The sequence below is a fragment of the Solanum stenotomum genome, chromosome 8, assembly GCF_019186545.1.
Source record: "Solanum stenotomum isolate F172 chromosome 8, ASM1918654v1, whole genome shotgun sequence".
Classification (NCBI taxonomy): domain Eukaryota; kingdom Viridiplantae; phylum Streptophyta; class Magnoliopsida; order Solanales; family Solanaceae; genus Solanum; species Solanum stenotomum.
The window spans coordinates 26,185,461-26,191,916 of record NC_064289.1 but is presented as its reverse complement, the minus strand read 5'-3'; the positions used below and the strand labels follow the sequence as shown (position 1 = coordinate 26,191,916).

At 32.3% G+C, this 6,456-nt stretch overlaps 1 long non-coding RNA gene across 1 annotated transcript in view; it reads left to right on the top strand.

Annotated features, from left to right (window-relative positions):
• The first annotated feature begins 5,127 nt into the window (after nt 1-5,127).
• LOC125872798 (uncharacterized) overlaps nt 5,128-6,456 on the top strand; it is a 4,240-nt gene continuing 2,911 nt past the window's right edge. Inside the window, exon 1 of the long non-coding RNA XR_007447162.1 lies at nt 5,128-5,797. This is a non-coding gene — a long non-coding RNA (uncharacterized LOC125872798). The remainder of the gene's footprint in view (nt 5,798-6,456) is intronic.

Here is a 6,456-nt window from a genome sequence, read left to right as displayed (position 1 = left end):
TATATATATATATATATATATATATATATAAGATCGCAAACGTCATGCAGTGATATAATTATCTTTTTAAGTAGTAAATGTCAAATAATTCACAATTTAAATTTGTATTGATTTGTAATGAATTTATTTAGTAACAAACAACTCTTTCTAAATAATTTGTAAGCTAATTTATTTAAATAATTTACTAGTATAAATATAAAACATAAAATCAAGAAAATAAACAAAATAATTAAAATAATTTGAGGGATATTTTTATCCTTACATAGACTTATCCCATGGTATTATATCATATGTATTACTATAATACCTCCAAATGGAAGGTATTAGTAATACTTCATATAATACCATGTAGGATGTATAACTAATCTATGGATTAATTATACATAGGCCCAAATTCCTAACAAACATAGTACTAAATAATATCATACATAATACATGTACTATTTCTTTTAATGCGACCTACCAAACGACCCTTAGTGGCTTGTACACGTGACAACCAGATTTTGGGGAGTTTTAATAGAAAGAATAAATTTTCTGCGTTATTTTATTTTTGTTTTATATTTCCGCATTTTTTTCGTTTTTCGTTGAGCTGAGATTGACTTGTCTTGGTGAGAATAGACAAGTGTCATCGCGTCCATTTTTGAATCGTGATAAGAATCTTTTCCAAATTTGATATCATATATATTCATAATGATACCATAAATGCTTTAGGGTGTTTTCAAGATATGTTTTCATATACTGCTATCAATTACAACCCCTTTTTGCTCAATGAATAAAAAATATCCATGCTTTAGCACCTGGTGCAATGACCTCATGGCGCAACCGCAAGCACCAGTTTAACTTGAGGGGGTGGCTGATTCCTTTGGAAAGAATGACAAGAAAACACTTTTTTGTATTTGATAAAAAGATAAATATCTATATATTTATTTAATAATATAGCATCTTGTTTAGTTACGACATAAAATTCACTTTTTCTTATTATTTAATCTAGGTGTTTTGCCAAAAATATCACACAATTTGGGTGGAAGGAGTATTTTTATTTATTTATTATAGACTAGAAAAGCTCATCTATTTTTATTCTTTTATAAACCTCCCTCACTAGAGCTTCCATGATTTGCATCTATCCAAACAATTTAATGTTCGGTCCTAAGAGGATGTGGCAAAGACAGCTGTGAAGTTGGTAATGACGTGCCTCACAAGATTTTGGTTGAAAGGCTGCAATATTGTGGCTGGCAAATGAATCACCGATTTTGGGAAGAAATTTTTTTAATATTACTGTCTGACTAATTTAAATTTACATTATAGAGGATTTTATTTGAGGAAAAATATTATAGAAAATAATGTCTTTTTATATTATTTAATTATTAGACACACTTAGGAAGCTTTGAATTTGTTCATCTTTCACATAAATATAATTAATATGAACGTACTTTCACTTCAACATTCATATTTGGTAGTAATTCAACTGGCCTTTAGTGTTCGCTTTTATTATTATAAAATAGTAATAAAAAGAATTAAGAAAGTGAATTACTAGCTTCCATTTTCTTTTCCACAAATTGGAGTTGAGTATTTTGACGGTGTGAAATATAGTGTTCATTCAACCCTATCACACTCATAATTAAATCATATGTGCTTCTTAAAGTCTATATTTGTTTGCTTCTACCCTCACAATTTTCAGAAAATGACAGCAAATTTGTATATGTGGTCCATTATTTATTATGCCTACGTAACACATGCTTGATAAGATTGTTGGAATAAAAAAAAATTAAGAAAAAAAAAATTCGTCATTTTTTTTTGCATTAACACACATATAATATCATGTTCTAATCGAGGAAGTTTGAATAAAACTCTAAATCCGCCCCTGACTTGAATATGTATCTGTTTTATCAGTTCATAATTAAAATGTTAAATTAAAAGTAAAAATATTCTCTCTATTAATTAGACCTTTCCAAGTTAGTCAATTTGAGGAATAAGTTTGATAGTGAAATTAAAGCAGCACACTATATAATAATCAAACTTAACTAACTTGTGATATATGCTGCCAATCTTAATAGCGTGTGCAATATAATGTGAAAGCGTGTAGACTTAGCACCAAAATTTCTTCTTTCTTTTTTTCTAAAATGCTATGTCGTTACGTACGACTTGTGAAATTAATAGGCTGACTTTTTCAAATATGCACAACTTGTTTTGTATGTCTATATAGTAGCTTACCTCTTAAGCCACAATCTCTAAATTAAATTCTCATTTCTCATTTCTCATTTCTCATTTTTCCCCTATATCAAAAGAAGAAGTTTGATTATGAAACAATCAATCATGGCAGATTCTAAATTGTATTACAAGATTAGCCAAATCACAGTGACCTTCCTCGTGGTTTTTCTCTTGATATCTCAACGTTCATGTGCTAGACCGCTAAATGTTTTAGCGGGTGAAAATATTGTACTTGTGAGTAGCCAGGACTCAAAGTCATGGTCCGATCAGACATATTTCGATGAAGATATGATGATGAAGGTGAGAAGGGAACGTGTGAATATGTTATTACACAGGCTTCCTAAAGGGAAGAAACCGGTGTCTGGACCAAGTAAAAGAACCAACAACCTCAATGACTAGCTCATGAGTTCGAATTGAAACCTCTAATTCTTTCTTTTTTATTGTTTGCTGAAGTTATGGATTCTGTTGTAAATATCACCTTATGTCGATTTGTATGTGTTGCAGCTAATTCCTTTGTAGTTCATACTGGCTTCAAATTTGATGAAATTAGTTTCTCTGCTGGTGTTAATTTGATCTATTAAGAATCCGACTGAAGAATGAAATTGTCTCACTAATTTCCCAACGATTTTTTATTATTCTTTTTTTTTTAAAAAAGAAGGATTAAGTCAAATCAAGTGATGCTGCTAGTAGTTACGCCTCTGCTAGAGTTCCAAAATGAGGTAGTGATTTAATATTGAGTTAAAACTATATACAATCATTATCGGTTACAATTAGGGCGTATGTCAAATCAATCAAATTAATATCTTAAATTCATTTTTTTGTAATAGTACACCCCTACAATCAGGATGTATGTCAAATTGATCAAATTAATATCTTAAATTCATTTTTTCGTAATAGTGCATCTATTATCTCAAAATAGTAGATAAGCTATTGCTTTCTATTGAAAATAGAGGGAGGGGGGGGGGGGGGGGGGNGGGGGAGGATCAAATGAAATTAGCGTCATAATGACGTCTCCCTACTAGAAAGTAGAAACTGGGTTACAGTGAGGATTGTACGATCATGATCTTTTGTCAAAAGCAACCCATAATTCAGCAATGAGTTGCTGACTATCTGCAAATTAAATGTATCACAATATTTTGATTTTGAATTTTGATGATAGTATAAATGCTTGGAGACATTCTACTCTAGGACATTACAATAATGGTAACAAACAATGCAATCAACTAGTTATTATAAAATACAAGTTAAAAAGTAGTCTGACGTACGAACGATGTTGAATTTGAGAACCCCAATCACTATACTACGAGTCTAGACCACAAACAATATTAATGTTCAGAGTCAACAGTATTGATGATCTCAGGAGAGACAACAAATCATCAAACTGTCTCACATGGTCTATGTGTAAACTTTTTCTACAAATTAAAGCGTTAGTATCTCAAAAATAAATTCAAACTATGTGAATGTCGCCATTTTAATATATATATATATATATATATATATATATATTTCTCTCTCTCTCTATATATTTCTATTATATAGAAACATGATGAGGAGGACGACTAAGGTATATTGGTCATTTCACTCAATTATAAAAGAGATTTTTACTCATTCACGCCACTGTTTTCTAGATAAATCTAGAAAAATCTACCAACTCTTTCTCACTTCTTCTCTCAATCTATGAACTCTCCAAATGACAAGCCAATTTCAGGTAAGTTTTAACCACAATTTTTGAACTAATATTCTGGTTGATGTTTATTACTATGCCCAACATTCATCTGCTCCCTTTTCGTTTCTGTTTTTTGAATGATCTGATTTTTTTCCATTTCAGTTCTCTTCATCCTCTCTGTTTGGGTGTTTCAATTTTTGTTTAAATTTCTTCGGCTGAAATTCTGTTAAAGAATGACAAAAGTCCCACATTGGTGGTTAATGAGATGGGTGGACTCCTTATAAGGCTTGGGCAATCCTCCTCCCTTTGAGCTAGCTTTTGGGGTGTGAGTTAGGCCTAAGACCTAATTTAACATGGTATCAGAGCAGGGCCCGTCTCACCCGATGTTGGGGCCCCCAAAAATCAAAAATTGTGCACGCACCAAATGCTAAGCACTGGGCGTGAGGTGGGGTGTTAAAGAATGACAAAAGTCCCACATTGGTGGTTAATGAGATGGGTGGACTCCTTATAAGGCTTGGGCAATCCTCCTCCCTTTGAGCTAGCTTTTGGGGTGTGAGTTAGGCCTAAGACCTAATTTAACAAATTATTGATTGATGTGATTATTGAGTGAAGGATTTTTTTTTACCGATAGTGAATTAAAACTGTGAAAGTTGATGTGGATTGATTTTGTATCAAAAGATATATCGATAGCTTGGGTAGTGAAAAAATTCAGTTCGTTAAGAGTATAATGCTATGACTTCTGCTTTTAGTTCCAACTCTACAGTACAATTGATACTATTGTTTGTATAACTATCAACTGCATTGTTAGTACACCTTGTTGTTTACTTATTAATAATATAAATTTACGTACTAAAACAACAGGGAGGTACATTGTTTATGTGCTTCAGTGCTTTGTCGTATGTACGTATGTATTGTAGTGCATTTGAGAATTTAGGTGGGTCTTTACTCTTTCAGAGTTAGTCTATTATATTCTTCTATTTATGTGTGTTGTAAGCTCACTCTTTTAATAAATAGAGTCATTTATATCTTGGTTATCTTTCAATATTGAATTTCAAATTTGACTTGGGATGTGTTGAAGTGTCCAGTATAGACTTAGAAAACAAAAGAACTAGTTGTTTAATCTAATGAGACTTCAAAAAAAGAACAAAAATATGTTTTGATCTTTAAAGGTGTTTTTTTTAAAAAAAAAAAAAAAAAATCATGTGAAAATCGATCAGAGGATTTATGCTCGAATTTGCCTCTTGGAGGCATGACAAATGGAGCTATTGCCTCCTCAATTGAGTGAGGGGAATGGGAACAAGAGAAACCTTGTGGTTGTTTCAGTTGAAAATGAAAGCAAACCACATTTCTTGACCTTTCTGTTTGATATGGATCTCTAACTAATAAATAACTTTTTGTTTAGGAGCTCTTTTTTGCTCAATTTAGTGTCCAATGCAGCAAGCGGTAGTAGAGAAGAACATAATCATTCTGCAGCATATTTTTCTATTTCTACTATACAGAAGAGCGAAGTAAGGGATGACCACTGGCAATGTCATAAATATGCTCATCTTCAAGGGTAATATATTTTTTTTTATACTTACTGAGTTTTAGCCATCCACATACTTGGTCTTTCTTTTCGCTTCTAGAGCTTTCTCTCTTTCCCCTCACATCTATATTAAGGGAGAATGAGATGACTCAAGCAAAGAAGTAGGCAAGGTGATCTTCTTCTTCATTATGCTCAAGTTCTGTAATTGTTGGTGATCTTCTTCTCCATTATGCTAAGTTAGGTAATTGTTGGTATTTACTATCAAGATGAGCTTGGAATCCTATGCCCTAGCTAGATTAGGATAACTGTTTTTGACAATTATAAAGGATGTGGCTGAGGTGTTTGACGAAAATTCAAAGAGAAAAGACAGATTCTTTCATCAGCAATCTTCGTGTTTGGTAAGCTAAAAATCATCTTTTACTATATTTTATTTATCTATTCCAATTTTTATCATTTCCATTTCTTTTGTATGAACTGAACTTCAAATTGTATCTATCTTCTTCTATTTCAATACTTTGTTTAGTAGTTGTTATCCTTTTTGGGTGTATGTATGTGTTTGTTAATAGAAGTTAGTAGTAATTCCTTTCATTTGTCCCCAAAACCGACTAACATAGTGCTTTTTGAAGGTTAAAAAAAACTATATGTAATTTCTTTTTATCTGCTTAAGGTTGGTAGGTATAATTATTAGATACTTGTGTTGATGCATTGTCGAGGTTAGTGCAAGGTGACTCGGACACTGACGATTGGAGAACACTCTAGAAAGTTCTGTCATATCTTCCAACTCCGCAGACATTCAGATTTCTCCTAAGAATAATATTACGTGAGGCATTGCTTCTGGTCTAAGCTACACTCCTATCCCTACCTATTAAAGAATGGGAGAATGATCAGACCAATAAAGTGTCTAGCAACTAGATGTAAGATAAGGCAACACTCTGGATCCTCCATACTTGCAGAATGAATGGATTAGATATGGTCTTAATTTTCTGTTTTCGGGCAAGGGGTGAAAGCCATAAGATAAGGCTACCCTATCAGTAAGGAAGAGGGGGGGGGGGGGGGG